Source organism: Felis catus, chromosome B2 (genome assembly GCF_018350175.1).
Source record: "Felis catus isolate Fca126 chromosome B2, F.catus_Fca126_mat1.0, whole genome shotgun sequence".
Classification (NCBI taxonomy): domain Eukaryota; kingdom Metazoa; phylum Chordata; class Mammalia; order Carnivora; family Felidae; genus Felis; species Felis catus.
Window position 1 is genome coordinate 134,858,244 of NC_058372.1, and position 16,761 is coordinate 134,875,004.

General features: G+C 43.7%; 1 long non-coding RNA gene across 1 annotated transcript; it reads left to right on the top strand.

Annotated features, from left to right (window-relative positions):
- Positions 1–11,778: 11,778 nt before the first annotated feature.
- On the top strand, positions 11,779–15,007 carry LOC109499963. The gene is made up of 3 exons (XR_002157572.3): positions 11,779–12,282; positions 13,246–13,315; positions 14,814–15,007. It is a non-coding gene; the product is annotated as an uncharacterized LOC109499963 (long non-coding RNA).
- The last annotated feature ends 1,754 nt before the right edge of the window (positions 15,008–16,761 follow it).

A 16,761-nucleotide genomic window follows, 5' to 3' on the forward strand; every position in this document is an offset into this window, starting at 1 on the left:
CAACGTCCAAATGTTTGCTCCCAAGGGAGACGATGGGCTCGCTGGGTACAGAGCTCCTGTGTTCTTTCAGCCTGGTGGGAAGTTCAACGTGTAGCCCACGTTCGAGTGATTAGGTGGCCCCTCCCCTTCTCGGGATGGTCTCCCACTTTTGCACTGTTCTGCCTGATTCCCTGGAAGCCTTCCAGGTAAAAACGGCTTCCTCAGTAACTGCCGGCCCACCCACTGGCCCCTCTGCCACAGTGAATCCATGGCTGTGTGACCCGTGGTTTCTTAAAGGTGTTTCTGTTGGGATACTCCCAACGGCTTTGACGCATGTTATGACAACTTAGTGGTGAAGAAGACACTTCCTTGGGCTAGATGGAATGGATATTCAAATAAATAAGAGAAAACTGTCAACATAAATGGTGGTTGCTGAGAAGCGGGGAGACTTTGAACAACTGGTTCCTTTATTTCCCTGGCTTTGGACAGACATATCTAATTGTTCCAGAGATATGAAATTCTACCAGTTTAAAAAGCTTCCTGGAGTAGAAGATCCCAGGAATCGCTTCCCTGTAGCCGGTGTATATCAGCTGGGTGATTCTTTCTTTTTTTCTCTTCTTTTTTAAAAAATTTTTTAAAGGTTTATTTATTTACTTTAAGACAGAGCTTGTGCATGTGCACAAGTGGGAGAGGGATAGAGAGAAAGAGAGACAGAATCCTAAGTAGGCTCCAAACAATCAGCGTAGAGCCCGATGTGGGGTTCAAACTCATGAACCGTGAGATCATAACCTGAGCCAAGATCAAGAGTTGGATGCTTAACTGACTGGGCCACCCAGGCCCAGTATCAGCTGTATCCCTGTATCCCTGTAACAGCTGGGTGATTCTTTCTTTCTTTCTTTCTTTCTTTCTTTCTTTCTTTCTTTCTTTTTCTTTTCTTTCTTCTTTCTTTCTTTCTTTCTTTCTTTCTTTCTTTCTTTCTTTCTTTCTTCTTCTTTCTTTCTTTCGTATAATTAATTGTCAAATTGGCTAACATGCAATGTATACAATGTCCTCTTGGTTTTGGGGGTAGATTCCTGTGATTCACCCAATGCTCATCCCAACAAATGCCCTCCTCAATGCCCATCACCCATTTTCTTTTCTCCCCTGCTTCCCCACCCCTAATCAACCCTCAGTTTCTTCTCTGTGTTTAAAAGTCTCTTATGGTTTCAAAAAAAAGAGTCTCTTATGGTTTGCCTTTCTCTCTGTTGGAAAATATTTTTTCCCTTCCTTCCCCCATGGTCTTCTGTTAAGTTTCTCAAGTTCCACATATGAGTGAAAACCTGTGATATCTGTCTTTCTCTGACTGACTTATTTCACTTAGCATAATACCCTCCAGTTCCATCCACGTTGTTGCAAATGGCAGGATTTCATTCTTTCTTATTACCAAGTAGTATTCCATTGTATATGTAAACCACATCTTCTTTATCCATTCATCAGTTGATGGACATTTGGTCTCTTTCCATAATTTGGCTATTGTTGAAAGTGCTGCTATAAACATTGGGGTACATGTGCCCCTGTGAATCAGCACTCCGGTATCCTTTGGGTAAATTCCTAGTAGTGCTGTTGCTGGGTCGTAAGGTAGCTCTATTTTTAATTTTTTGAGGAACCTCCACACTGTTTTCCAGAGCGGCTGCACCAGTTTGCATTTCCACCAACAGCGCAAGAGGGTTCCCATTTCTCCACATCCTCACCAGCATCTGTTGTTTCCTGAGTTATTAATTTTAGCCACTCTGACTGGTGTGAGATGGTATCTCAGTGTGGTTTTGATTTGTATTTCCTTGATGATGAGTGATGTTGAGCATCTTTTCATGTATCTGTTAGCCATCTGGGTGTCTTCTTTGGAAAAGTGTCTGTTCATGTCTTTTGCCCATTTCTTCACTGGATTATTTAGTTTTTTGGGTGTTGAGTTTGGTAAGTTCTTTATAGATTTTGGAGACTAACCCTTTATCTGACATGTCATTTGCAAATATCTTCTCCCATTCTGTCGGCTGCCTTTTAGTTTCGTTGATTGTTTCCTTTGCAGTGCAGAAGCTTTTTATCTTGATGAGGTACCGGGTGATTATTTCTAATAACAAATTGAATCCCCCCACCTGGAAACCCTGAATTCATTAATAATGATTTTTCCTTAAGTAGAAATGGACAAAGGATTGCCCACTTGATAGAGGGGGTCACGGCTGTTCCACTTGATTGTCTCAGGAACAGGAGCTGTGATGGAAGAAAGGGCTCGCGGAAGAGAGTGGGGAGTGGGGAGCTCCAAGCGCAAGCTCAGAAGTGGAGGGCCATGTCCCAGAGATCAGGAACCATGGTCATAAGAACATCTGGAATCTCTATGTATGTTCTGTGTTTGCTTAGCTAGTGCTTCCTGGGCAACAACAAAAAACGATGAGGGGGAGGTGGTGTGGTGATGGTTGAATCTTAGGGAACTGGGGAGAGAACAGCCCTGAGGGCAGGTGAGAAGAGCAGCCTGACTCTATGTCACCTGAACTAACAAAAGATAACAGCATGGGGAGTAACGTGGGGTCTCTGATATTCAATGGTGGGAAGACCAGATTAGAGTTGATGTGAATCCTACCATGGTCTTCAACATACTTGTAAACTCTTAGTGAAGTTCATGGCATCTTGACATACCCTAGTACAATCACATCTCCTTCCTGAATTGTGGCCCTTGCATTCCTCGTATTTTTATCCGTTCTAGTCAAAGATTGCTATTTTATATGGAACTAAGGCAGGGAGAAAAGGAAACAGATTTCTTGGAACAGGTGGACTTTAAAGGTGAAGCTCTGGGGGCGCTTGGGTGGCTCAGTCGGTTAAACGGCCGACTTCAGCTCAGGTCATGATCTCTCAGTTCATGAGTTCGAGCCCCGCGTCGGGCTCTGTGCAGACAGCTCAGAGCCTGGAGCTTGTTTCAGATTCTGTGTCTCCCTCTCTCTGACCCTCCCCGTTCATGCTCTGTCTCTCTCTGTCTCAAAAATAAATAAACGTTAAAAAAAATTAAAAAAAAAATAAAGGTGAAGCTCTGAGAACAGAGGCTTCTTTAGTTTAGAAGGAAGGCAACCACAAGTAAAGAAGCAAAACAAACAAAGAAAGGAAGAAACAGTAAAGAGAGAACACAGACACATCATTTCAGTGTCATGTGTCTTATCATATGCAATGACTTTACAGTCTCCCATTTAGTCAGTATTCATTAAATACTCCTCCATGCCTAGGAACTAACTGCACTGTTTCCTCTGGATGAAGCATATAGGAATTAGACTTGGAGAAGCTGGGTCCAGTAGGGGAGTTAAATTACCTAACAGAGGCAGGTGGTGAGAAGTAGGAGACGGAGGTTCAGAGCCAGTGCCATGGGACTCAGAGAAGGGGATCCGTCTCAGCTGGGGCAGTATGGGGAAGGCTTGGGGAGAAGGAGGCCTGAGAACTAGGTCTTGAAGAATTGCAGGTGGGATTTGGCCACGTCAGCCTGGCGGGACGTCTGTGGCGGGGAGAACATCAAGGACCAAGGCACAGAATGAGATAGCGCAGGGCTCAATAAGAGAAGAAAGCCTGGGCCAAAGGAGGCCTGATATGGACTGGGAGAAAGTTATTTGGAATGAAGTTCCAATCCAAGACCTGGAGGTTTTTGAATTCCATTTTGGTCAACGGGGAGACACTGGAAGCTTTCAGCTTGTCCATAGATGGCTGGAAGAAGTGGCGTGCAGGCTGTGGACAATGCTCTGGAGTTAGGGGGACTGCGGAAGTCTACCTTCCCCTGCTTACTGCGAATGATGATGTTATCAACGTAATTGATTGTAGGCCGCTTCAGGCTGCGGTGGCCGCTGCTGAGAAAAGAACTCTGCCTGGGAAAGAAGTTACAAAGAAGTTACAGAGGTCGGAGACATTGTGAGGCGTCTCGGTGATGGATTCTTCTGACCCCATCACTGCTTCTCAGTGGTGGTTTCCTCTGGACCCTGCTTGGCCCAGTTCAGACTTCACTCTTAGTATTTGGAAGCCGAACAACCCTCTTTTTGTGAAGAGTTTACTCGTTAAGCACGAGGGAATTGCCTGGTAGGGCACAGACTTGAAACACACACAAGTAGTCCCTGTTCTTGCTATGGTGGCTTTGTCTCCCCAGTCACACCGACCTTCCACACTGGAATTCTGAGGAACTAGAGGAAGTGATTCTGAGCAAATTTGTGGAGAACTATGACCCAGATGATCATGACCAAATCAATTGTGTTCCTAAGTGTTGGTTTTTTCCCGCAGGGTGAGCAATCTTACAGTACGATGAAGTGTTATCTGGAAGTTGAGTATTAGTGTGCTTCAGTGCCATCATCCATAGTCATTCTGAGGAGGGATGACGGATGAATAACATGCATTTAAAACTGTGCTCAGTCAGGCTGGGTCCCTGGTTGGTCACCAGCTGAGCTCCCACTTGGCAACCAGCTCCAACTCCTCATGTGGTAAGATAAGATGACTTTATCACTTTAAAAACACTTTTTTGTAAACGTTTATTTATTTTTGAGACAGAGAGAGACAGAGCATGAACGGGGGAGGGGCAGAGAGAGAGGGAGACATAGAATCGGAGGCAGGCTCCAGGCTCTGAGCCATCAGCCCAGAGCCTGACGCGGGGCTCGAACTCACGGACCGCGAGGTCGTGACCTGAGCTGAAGTTGGACGCTCAACCGACTGAGCCACCCAGGCGCCCCTAAAAACACTTTTAAAAGTGTTGTTATGTTATCTAGAATTCCTCATAGAAATTTCCAGAAGTCTGGTGCAGAAGTCCAGCATCTATGCATCATAAGGAAAAGATACAGTTCATCATCTTTTAAGAACTCTCTAGCTATTTAGAACTGATCCTTTATGAGCCCACCCCACGTAAGGGAGCCTCTCTCTTATTATCCCCTAATCTCATTTGCCTTTCATTTTCTGAAATTATCCTGTTTATTTGTTTGCCTCTTGATTATCTGTCCCTTCATGAGAATGTCAGCCTCCAGTGAGCGGAAACCTTGTCCACCTGGCTCACTGCTGCGTTCATGCCTGGGATAGTGGGGGACCTACAATTTACCTCCTTCTATTTCTTGGGTTAGTCTTTGGGCATGCCCCTCCTTGAGGTCTGACCTCCAGATATGAACACTCTTTATCATCCCTCTTTTCCCTTCATCTTCTGTTGAGCCTTACATAACATAAAAGGCGGAAGTGGGTCCTGCTTAAATAGGTGGCTCCTTAAGGTTCTTGTTAATAGATAAGAGCACTTGCTGGCTCGTTGACACCCTTTGACATTGGTTTATACTGTAGTTACATAGAAGTCTCAGTCTCTAAAGAAGGTTAATTAATGTATACTGAAAAATGTTTCATCTCGTTTTCTAAATTTATTATTCTTTGCAGTGATGTTGGAATGGGAAGGCAGGCAGGTGATGACGCCGTTCTTTAGCCAAAGACCCCCAGGAACTCACCTGTGGTTGAACAGGTTGGGTTTGTTACTCATTGGTGGGGAGGACACATGCCATGGAAATCTTGAGGTGTCTCAGTAAGAGAGCGGGAGAAAGGAAGGATAGCATTTGGTCTTGCATTCAGTGCTTTTTGGGAGGGTTTGATGAAGAGTAGCTTTGCTCTGCATTGGATGTTGTCACTAAATGGGGAAAATTCTGTTGTTTTTTTTTTAATTTAAATTTTTTTTTGAGAGAGAGAGAGAGGGAGGGGCAGGGAGAGAGGGGGACAGAGTTTCTGAAGCAGGCTCTGTGCTGACAACGGCCCGATGTGGGGCTCAAACTCAAGAACCACGAGATCATGACCTAAGCTGAAGTCAGATGCTCAACCGACTGGGCCATCCAGGTGCCCCTGTGGTTGGGTATCTTAGTAATTCTTATGGGGAAGGCAAAAAGAACAGAGGAGGCTGGAGCTGTGACTGGTAAGGAAATGGCAGTCATTCATATTACCAGGGACAGGAAGATGGGGGTCATTTTTGTTTAAGCAATGTTCTTATTTTTGTCTCTGTTCAGATGACTATGAGGTGTTTTAGGTTTCGACTTGATCTATTCTGGTCGCACAATGGCTTTGTCTGGTATTGATGTTCTGTGGAATTGCTTATGTTCAACCGAAGAACATCGGGGTCTAGCTGTGCGTGTCAGGCCAGCTCCTGAAGGTCAAGAGCTTCTCTGTTTCTCACCGACAAATCACAGACAGCTGAGGGGAGGCTTCTGCCATGATTTGGGTGAACTATAGGAGCCAGGTGAATGATATTTGAGCAGCACATGGAAAAGTCTCACCTCAAACCACCTAAAGTGTAGGCTCCATTTTTAACACATAAATAGTCTTTTATGGAGGTGAAATTTGCATTTAACAATTTAGTTGCTACTACCTGTAGGGGAACATGGAATAATTTTTCTCTAATTTTGTACAAATAAACAGGTTTACTTAAATGTTGACAAGAGCGTTGCTTTTTTTTTTTTTTTTTTTTAATGTTCATTTATGTTTGAGAGAGAGAGGGGGAGCAAGCAGGGGAAGGGTAGAGAGAAAGGGAGAGAAAGAATCCCATGCACGCTCTATGCTGTCAGTGCAGAGCCTGACACGGGGCTTGAGCCCATGAACTGTGAGATCATGACCTGAGCCGAAATCAAGAGTGGGATGCGTAACCGACTGAATCATCCAGGCGCCCCCAAGAGTGTTGCCTTCTTAAATTCTCTGTTCCTTCCAACCCTGTCGACATTTACATGCTGCGTCAAGAGGGATTTCTTTTCTTGGGATCCAAACACCAGAGATCTACTAGGTGATAGTTATATACACGGGCTGGAGAACTGGGGCTCCACAGGTTTGAGATGGGACACAGTTGCATGCCTTTAAGGAAAATTGCTTCCTGTTAAAACCTGGTAGAGGAAGCAGGAGTGTCCTAACAGAGGCAGGAGCATTGCTATTTAAACTCAGACTTTGAAGTCAGGCAGACCTGGATTTGAATCATCCCAGGCCTCCCATTTACCTGCCGTGTGGCTTTGGGCAGGTTACCCAGTCTCTGTCCATCTGTTACGTCCACCGTAAAGCAGTGATAAATATGCCCATAAGTTTGTTGAGAGGCGTCAACCAACAATGACAATGGAAACATGTTCCTTGCATGTAATAGATGTGTAAGTTGTGGTAGCTTTATGTACAGTGACAACCTTAAAAATAAAACAGCCAGTTGGTTTGCCAGCAAAATGCATGTATTCAGGATTAACAGAGGAATTGCAAATCGGGACAAGCAACCTATGGTAACCCACAAGCAAGTCTGGAGAACAAAGGAGAGGGGCTTGCTTTTCTAGAGAAAAGGAGATAGTCGGGAGGGGCCGTTTGGAAGGAAAGTCCATTGGAGGAGAGCAGGAGCTTGGGGGTTGTGGCGACTTCTCATTGGCTGGGCTGTTGTTGGGTCAGGAGAAACTCTTCTTTCTTCCAGCCGGAAAATGCAAGGTAGGCTTCTTCTGCTGGGGTCTGGGCAAGTGGCAGTGCTGGAAAGTTCCGCCTTCAGGGCTTGCCCACTCCACTTAAAATGAGGGTTTTTTTTTTTTTTTTTTTAATTCATATTCGCCATAGCTACCAGATAACTGCTACCCACCAATCATTTGGATTCAGGTGACTAAGGACTAGTTCTGGCTGGTCATGAGTGAATTGTGCCATTTTGAATGAGTCTCTCCATCTTCGTAAGCCTTCATTTGTTTATAAAGGCATAAGGATAATGCCCAACTCTTTGCACTGCCCAGAGTTTTGGTGAGGATGGGACAGGGCAATAAAAGCCCACGCATATTTATGTGATGGCACCACAGGCAAGGCGCGGTGCAAAGGCACGTGCCATCACGCAGTGTGAGACGCTGTTAATGAAACTTAGAAATTGATCATCTTCTCGCTCCTAAAAAGTTGCCTTTAAGGCGAATTTCGTTAGAGCATATTCTTTGTATTTTTTAATTTTGGGGGCATTTAATATACAGAAGTACAACATTATACACGTGTTAATCTCCATGTAGCCACTACCCAGATCAGGATCGATGTGTCCAGCGCTTGGAAGGGTTCGTCATGCCCCTTCCAAGCCAACACCCCTTCCCTGCAGAGGTTGCCATTTCCGTCACCACTGATTTGTTTTTGCGTATATTGTAACTTCACATGAATAGAATTGTACAGGGGGTTCTCATTTGTGTCTGGCTTGTTTTCATAATGATTATGAGAGTTATTCTGGCTGTGTGTGCCGGGCGTTTGTTTGTGTTTTGTTTTTTTTTTAATGGAGTATTTTAATGGAGTGAGGAGTATTCCTTTGTTTACCACGATTCGGCAGCCTATAGCAGCCATTCTACTGGTGATGGACATTTGGGCTATTTCTGGTTTTCAGCTATTGTAAGTTAGTCTGCTCTGAACCTTTTAATCTTTATATTTATTTATTTAAAGTTTATTTATTTTGAGAGAGAAAGAGAGTGCAAGCAGGGGAGGGGCAGAGAGAGAGGGGGAAGAGAGAGAGAATCTTAAGCAGGCTCTGTGCTGTCAGCACAGAGCCTGATGTGGGGCTTGATCTCACAAACTGTGAGATCGTGACCTGAGCCAAAACCAAGAGTGGATGCTCAACCGACTGAGCCACCCAGGTGCTCCTCTTATCCTTTAATATTGGTTTCTATTATATAATTTCAGATGTTTCCTGAGAGGCATTTTGACCTTGACAAGTAATAGGAAACATAAAATATTCAAGTGAAGGCTTCCACAGGACAACGACAATTTCTTTTTTTTTTTAATTTAAAAGAATTTTTAAAAATTTAATTTTTTTTTTATTTTTTAATTTACATCCAAGTTAGCATCCAAGCTAGTGCAATAATGATTTCAGGAGTAGATTCCAGTGATTCATCGCCTGTGTATAACACCCAGTGCTCATCCCAACAAGTGTCTCCCTCAATGCCCCTTCCCCATTTAGCCCATCCCCCCCACCCACAACCCCTCCAGCAACCCTCAGTTTGTTCTTTAATTTTAAGAGTCTCTTCTGTTTTGTCCCCCTCCCTGTTTTTATATATTTTTTGCTTCCCTTCCCTTATGTTCATCTGTTTTGTATCTTAAATTCCACATATGAGTGAAGTCATATGATATTTGTCTTTCTCTGACTAATTTGGCTTAGCATAATACCCTCTAGTTTTATCCACGTTGTTGCAAATGGCAAGATTTCATTCTTTTTGATTGCCAAGAAATACTCTATTGTATATATATACACCATATGTTCTTTATCCATTCATCTGTCAATGGACATTTGGGCTCTTTCCATCCTTTGGCTATTGTCGATAGTGCTGCTATAAACACGGGGGTGCATGTGCCCCTTCGGAACAGCACACCTGTATCCCTTGGATAAATTCCTAGTAGTGCAATTGCTGGGTTGTAGGGTAGTTCTATTTTTAATTCTTTGAGGAACCTCCATACTCTTTTCCAGAGTGGCTGTACCGGTTTGCGTTCCCACCAGCAGTGCAAAAGAGATCCTCTTTCTCCACACCCTCGCCAACATCTGTTGTTGCCTGGATTATTAATTTTAGCCATTCTGACTGGTGTGAGATAGTATCTTGTGGTGGTTTTGATTTGTATTTCCCTGATGATGAGTGATGTTGAGCATCTTTTCATGTGTCTCTTAGCCATCTGGATGTCTTCTTTGGAAGTGTCTATTCATGTCTTTTGCCCATTTCTTCACTGGATTATTTGTTTTTTGGGTGTTGAGTTTGATAAGTTGTTTATAGATTTTGGATACTAACCCTTTATGTGATAGGAGAACAACGACAATTTCAAACGCTATCATTCTTGTAAGTAAATCACAACATCATAAAGCCAGGCTCTGGCATTTTTTTTCCCTTTGGCACACAAGCAGAATAGTCCCCAGCAACATTTTTCATACTGCAGATTGGGAACCACCAGTGTGTTGTAAAGTAAGAAAAAATTTTTGTGAGGAAATAGAACATAAGAGGAACACTCAAATTTTTTCAGCTCGGTAAGGGCAAGAATTGTTATCTGCAGACTTCTGTTCCAATGGTACATGCCAAGTGTTTTCTGGGTTATAACTGTAAAGAGAAAATTGTCCCGAGCCCTGAGTGATGGAATCTTCTTTCTGGGAAGAAACTAACATTCCTGCTAAAGCACTGAAGAGTTTCTGAAGTTAATGGGATTAAGTCTTGCTCAAGGAAATGGGTTACCTACTCACCCAACTGACTGTCAGTATCAGTTAAGAATCTAGTGACCTTTATCCAAATACAGTAAAACCCTGGACCGTGAGTAACTTGTTCTGCAAGTGTTCTGCTAGATTAACAAACATTTCTAATAAATTTTAACTTGATAAACGAGCCATGTCTTGCAATACAAGGAGTACATGATGTCAAATGTCACATGACAACAACTGAGCCAATGGTTCTTGAAATTCACTTTGATATACAAGTGCTTTGGATTACAAGCATGTTTCTGGAACAAATTATGCTTGCAAATCAAGGTTTTCCTGTATTTCTTTTTTTCTTTCTTTTTTTTTTTTTTTACTTGTTAGTGTAACAATAGCTACTTTGTTTTTCCATAAAACGGTTCCACCACAAATAAATCTTTGAATGGTTTACTACAGACCTTTTGTTTTTTGAACAAGATTGTAAACATAACTCTGAAATGTGTTCATAATTAGATCGATAAAAAGTTTCCTTAACACTATGTAAAATATTTTTCTTTCTGTGGGTCAAGATAAGAAAAGTCTGAAAGTCACTGATTCCAGGGGACAGGCAGGCTGGTGGAAAAGAACACATGGAAATTGGTAGTTTCCCAGGGTGGGACCCTAGATCTCCGCAGTGGATTACAGAGGCTCTCATCCCCAGACAATACCTTCGAGAGAGGAGACCAGGTGCGGTCTCACCAAGGGATCCCCACAATGCATCAGGACATCACTCTGGGCTGACTCCCGCCTCTGTGTGAGTGAGCTGAGTAGCCTCAGGCCAGGTTGACTGATGTGGCCAACAGGTGGAGGGCGGGTCTGAAGGGCGGAGTACAAGAAGCTGGAGTCTACAACAACCCTGGGAATAATCATCTTATGGGTCTTATATCTTCTTGGAATTCCTGGCCATGGAAAGCAACATCTTGTGGCCTCACTAGATGATAAAACCCACAAACACATGAGGTTGCCCGTCAACGATTGTTGCCCTTACCAAGCTGAAAGGACATATCCTAGGACATAGTGAGTATGCGATAACATCTGTAGAATGAATGAATGTGAACTTTCTGTCACCAAGGGGTCCTGATGTGCCTCCCTCTGCTCAGAAGTCCTTTTTCTACTTTCTTGGACAGGTCAGGGCCTAGCCCAGGGCTGGTTGATGATTGCTCCTCCTGGTTCCTGGGTTTCTAACTCATCTGTTTCTTTCCCAAAGGGCCAGCGGCTGGAGCTTGACTGGTGGGCTTTTGGCCAGGGCCCTCAAAGTAAACGATTACCTGGATCCTATTTCCAGGGACTTGGCGCAAGCTGTTGGCTCTCAGTATGACCAGTCAGAGGAAAGAGGAAATTAACAGAGAAAGAAAAATAGAGCATAGATAATTATTGTAAACATGACAGCAAGGGAAGGAAAAGGAGGGTATATTTACTGTATCATTGAACAGTGAACGGAATATTAGATGAGCAAATCCCTGAAAACGATTAAAGATATCTTAATATTTTATAAAGGGGGTCATTGGGCAATATGTACATTCTGAAATCACGAATTTTAGAACATGAAATAAATCATGTTTGCGTATCTCTGTTTGTTACTCTGCTGGAAATGATTTGATCTGCTTAGTATGAGTTAGTACTATGGATTCCCAAAAGTATGTTTTCTCCTTTCTTTTCCTCACATAGTTGAATATTTAAAAGCGGGTTGACGGTTTTATTTCTTTACTTGTTTGTTTCCATTGTGTCTTAGCCTGGGTTCTGCAGAAGACAGGCTTCTTGAAGGTTTTGCTGGGGAGTGTGAGCTCCAGGAAAGAAGGAATGTTGTGTAACTGAGTTGCCTGCAGCAATTATCTGCAATCACCGATTCCTGGTGGCAGGATCATGCCGGACCCCCTGAGGAGCCATATGCAATGAATCTGAAGACTGGTCATCAGGGGAAGAAAGTGGAAGGATTGCCTGCCAAGTTCTGTTCCCTGTAGGCCATAGGTTTGCCTGTAAGATGTTAACTCTCACATCTTCCAGGATGGAGATTTGTGGGTACCAAACGGGTTCCCGACGCATCCCACTCTGTGTCCACAGAGAGGCGCTGGTGCGGGCAGTGAAGAGCCTTGAGGTGTAAGTGGGGATGACAGGAGCTGTTGGTGAGTACCCAGTGAAGGCTGAAACAAAAGATACGTGAAGTTGAGGGGGGCCAAAGTCGTAAATAAGCGATGTCCCATACAAATGGTGAAGCAGTAACACCACACAGGTTATTCCTTGGGACAGTGTTTTGGTCAGAAAGATGGAGAATGAAAATATTTAGACATCGACTTCAGCCTTGAATTTTGTTTCTTCTTAGTAGTCATCTTAGTACAGTAAAGTCTTCTTAATATATTTGCCCAGAGCTGAAAAAAAAAAACAACACAAAGTTCCAGCTGAAGATCTATCAACACACCTCACTTCTGAACGCCATTGCATGGTGGTTCCTCGCACGGCACATATTCTCTCTGAGATCCTATTCACAGCCTGGATGTCTGTACGATTCCCATCGCGAAATTACCATGTCAGCTTCCCTTCTGAACCGAGGGTCCATTTACTTTATTACCTTTAAGAATCTTCCCGTAGGAACTTGCAACGTAACTTGCAATATAACCCGCGACAGAAATCAACACTGAAATCTCACCCTCTTGCCTGGTTAGTCTATATGACTGGAATGCATAGGGCCAGGGCTGGGAGGGAGTCATCTCTGATGCCTTTCTTTCCTCTGTCCTTCACTCCCTTCCCACAATCAGTTGTGAAGTTCCAAGTCCACCCCTTCCTATCTGCAGCTCTGCCCTCTCTTTTCTCTTCCCTGGTCTGCCGTCTTTTTTTCTCTTCTCTGAAGTGACTTCTTTTGTTCGTCTCCTCTGGCCTGGGTTACAGCCACAAATGGCCTCCTGACTGTCTCTCTCCTTTCAGTCTCTTCTGCCAATCCTCTGGGGGAACATCACTGACTGCCCAGAGACCAAGGGGGACAGGAGAAGTCACATGGTCTGCTGATTCTCAACCAACAGAAAAGCAGGTGTCTGGGTGGGATCTGAGGGTTTATAACAATTACCAAAATTGACTCTTGCTTGTTCTCCAAGTCTACCAGCAGCTGTGATGTGATTCCCTCTCCTTTCCGCCATGACTTCTTCACCTGTAACCTTCTGGGAGGTGAGTTCTTGGACATTCAGTACTGCTCTTCGTCCCCCATAAGCAAGCGTTTACGACGTGCTACAGCGTGACTGTGTGGATTTAGTGGTGCCTGGAGATCTGGGGGTGATGTTGGACCTACAACACAGAACATTTCTCCACAAATACCACAGGAAGGCACACCCAAGGAGCCAGTGTCCAGCAGGCCCTTCCTGGCTCTTAGCCCAGCTTTGATTTCCTGTCCCACTTACTGGTTAGGGGAAAAAAAGATGATTTTGGTTAAACTTCTGGGGCCGGGGGTAATTTAACTGAGTGACTATTGGAAAGCACAGTATAACATGTAAACTATCGCCTAATGTTGCAGTAATATGGATTTCCTGTGGGCCAGCTATGTTCAGTCTTGAGTGGAGGCATTGAGAGACATAAAATGTGGAAGGCATATTCCCCTAAAATGCAGGGGGCAACCTATATACGTGGACCAAGTGCAAGGTCAGAGAACGCAGGGCTGAAATGTAGGGGCAGAGATAGAGGCTGTTGCAGGAGATTTCGCAGCGTCTTTAAGAGCCAGTCATGGAACAAAATCTGCAAAAGAACCACCTTGGCCTTAGACTGTGTTTTAGAATTGTAGCTCACAACATACCCAGTGCATTTGCCTGGGTTTCATAAAGTAGGATGGTGAGGAAACATCTTACCCGCCTGGAGTTTCGACCGAAGGTTCACAAGGCACCTTTTCTGGTCATTCTAGTTTACTGGCTCTTTTTCTGTGATTCTGAAACACGGGAAGGAAGGGAGAGACATTCCGTCAGCTGTCTGTTTTTTTTGCTTACTTTGCATGATTGAATTTTAAACTGTGCTTTCCAATGTTGGCAGCTTGTAGACTGAGACACTGCAAATCCCTGATAGAGATTCCAATCGTGGGTTAATGAAAGCCATAAGGAAATAAGCATGGACGCGTTGCCTTCCATCAGTGTTTACTGTATGACATGGAGATTAATTTTCTTTTAATTAGAATCATCAGTGTGGCCTCCAGTTCTTTAATGAATGCCAGGTTAAATCCATTACTTATTTCCCAGCTGTGAATGAGTTCCATTCTTCATTAACATTTGCATATTCCAGAGGTCAGATTTTTCTTTCTTTACCTAACAGGCATTTTCCCTTTTGTTTCATGGTTAGGGTACGTAACTTGTTGCCTCTGTCAAAAACTGAACAGAAATAACATTTATGATCACTGCTCCTTGGGTTGAATGGACTCATTTGGCTTAGGGCAAAACTTCTCAACACGTAACAAAAATGTTTATTCTTAAAACAAACGTTAGATGATTGCTTCAGTTAGGTCAAACTCAGCGCCTGTGTTATGGGCTGAATTGTGCCTCCCACCCTGACCATTCATATATTGAAGCTCCAACACCCTATTCCTCAGACTATGACTGTGTTTGGAGATAGAGCCTTTAAAAAGCTGATTAGGTGAAAATGAAGCTGGTGGGTGAGTTTTAATCCAACCTGACTGGTGTTCTTGTAGGAAGAGAAAACTTGGACACACACAGGGACACCAGGGATGGGCACGGAGGAAAGACCAAGCGAGGACACGGAAAGAAGGAGGCCATTTGTAAGCTGAGGAGAGAGGTCTCAGGGGAAAACAGAGCTACCAGCACCTTGACCTTTGGCTTCGAGCCTCTACAACAGTGAGAAAATAAATTTCCATTGTTTAAACCATCCAGTCTTTGGCATTTTCTTACAGCAGCCCTAGTAGACTAATAGAACATCCAAAATCAAGTTTATTATTTCCTTGTTCAAACCCATGTTCGTTTGTTCTGTGGCAAAGGCATTGACTGCTCACTGAATATCCATATAATTTCCCCCTGAAAGCCCTGTGGACCCGTAGTTAGATGGCGCCATGCGGTAGTTCTGGTCTGTGGGCGACACCAGTCTTATCCCCTGTCACAGTGACCAAGGAGGCTACTATTTCAGAGGCAGACCTCTAGGATGGTGGGGGTCCCATCAGGTCCCTGGAAGACTGATTGGAACAAAACCTCCCATCAACCAGGGTAGGGGATGTCTCCCAGGTGAGAAAGAACTCATGACTGTATTAAGCCTAGGATTCGGAGGCTTTAATTTGTTTCTTCAGCTCAACTGTGTTTATCATGCATGACCAGTACAAGCTCCATCCTCTTAGTTCACCTGGGAATGTAAATTTAACCACGTACTTGGACTCCCCTCACTTCATAATTTCGCATCCGATAGATCATCAGCCTTTTCTATTCTACGGTTGGAACATTCCACAAATCTGTCCCTACTTTCCATTCACAGAGCTGCTGTCGTTCCCTGAACAAATGATAGTGGGGATGATGACCATTGTTCCAGGCTCTGCTGTAGGGCTTTACATATATGAAGTCACCGAACCTCATAACCTGTGAGGTAGGTACTGTTATTATCCCCCTTTGCAGCTGAAGAGATTGAGGTACAGAGAGTTTAAGTAACTCGTTCAAGTTCACACAACTTGTAAGTGACTGAGCTGGGATTTGAATATCGTCAATCTGGTTTCCATCGCTTTTGAATAAATGGCATTCATGGCATTAATGTCCCTTCAAGGTCTAATCCCAGTGTACCTGCTCACTCTCTTCTCCCGTCAAGGACAACCCTCTACCCTGACTACTTCCAACCTTTTACTCTAGTGACAAGCTAGATTGTTTCTCCAAACCAATCCTGCCTTTTCCAACCTCTGTTTCATTGTTCAGGCTCTTCCATCAGAATCACTCTATTTCCCATTCCCTCTCCCCCCCCCCCCCCTTAGTCCTTCATATCTACATCCCATGTGCCCTGCAACGTCCCACTCATTTGCTACCTCTTTTGGGAAGCCTTTCTTGGGTTATCTTCATTCAACACTCCCATAATTCCTTGCCTATACTTCCCTTTGGGTACTCATGTTTCACTTATTTGTGTGTGTGTGTATCTTTCTCCATGCAGTATAAACTCCCTGAGCACTGGGACCATGTTTTCTTTGTCTTTAGATCCCGTCTGTAGATAATGAGCACCAGTGCATTGCACAGAATTGTGGAGTTGTAGACGTGAGTTGTAATTAATTGAAAATTTCCTCGAATGCACTGCTACTTAACAGAATATAATAATGGTACCCCTTCTCACTTTGGCCACCATGGCTTAGAATTCCCAATCATACTGAGTGAAAGTGACTTTAACATCAGAACATTGTTTTCTTCATTCCCCCATCTGCTTTCATTTCTCTGATTTGATGCTATCGCTTCTCGTCTGTGTTATGTTAGCAAATTGCTCCTTTGGTTTTTATATTACAGCTGAGTTTCAATAGATTTCAATTATTTCTTAGCTTTGATTTATTGATTAAGAGCAGCCTTTTATCCTGGTGGTACTTTTCAAGCATGTGGTGATAGACGTTCCAGCACATTGAAAGGAAAGAGAAGGATGGTGTTCCTGCCTTTTTCCCCTGCAAATTT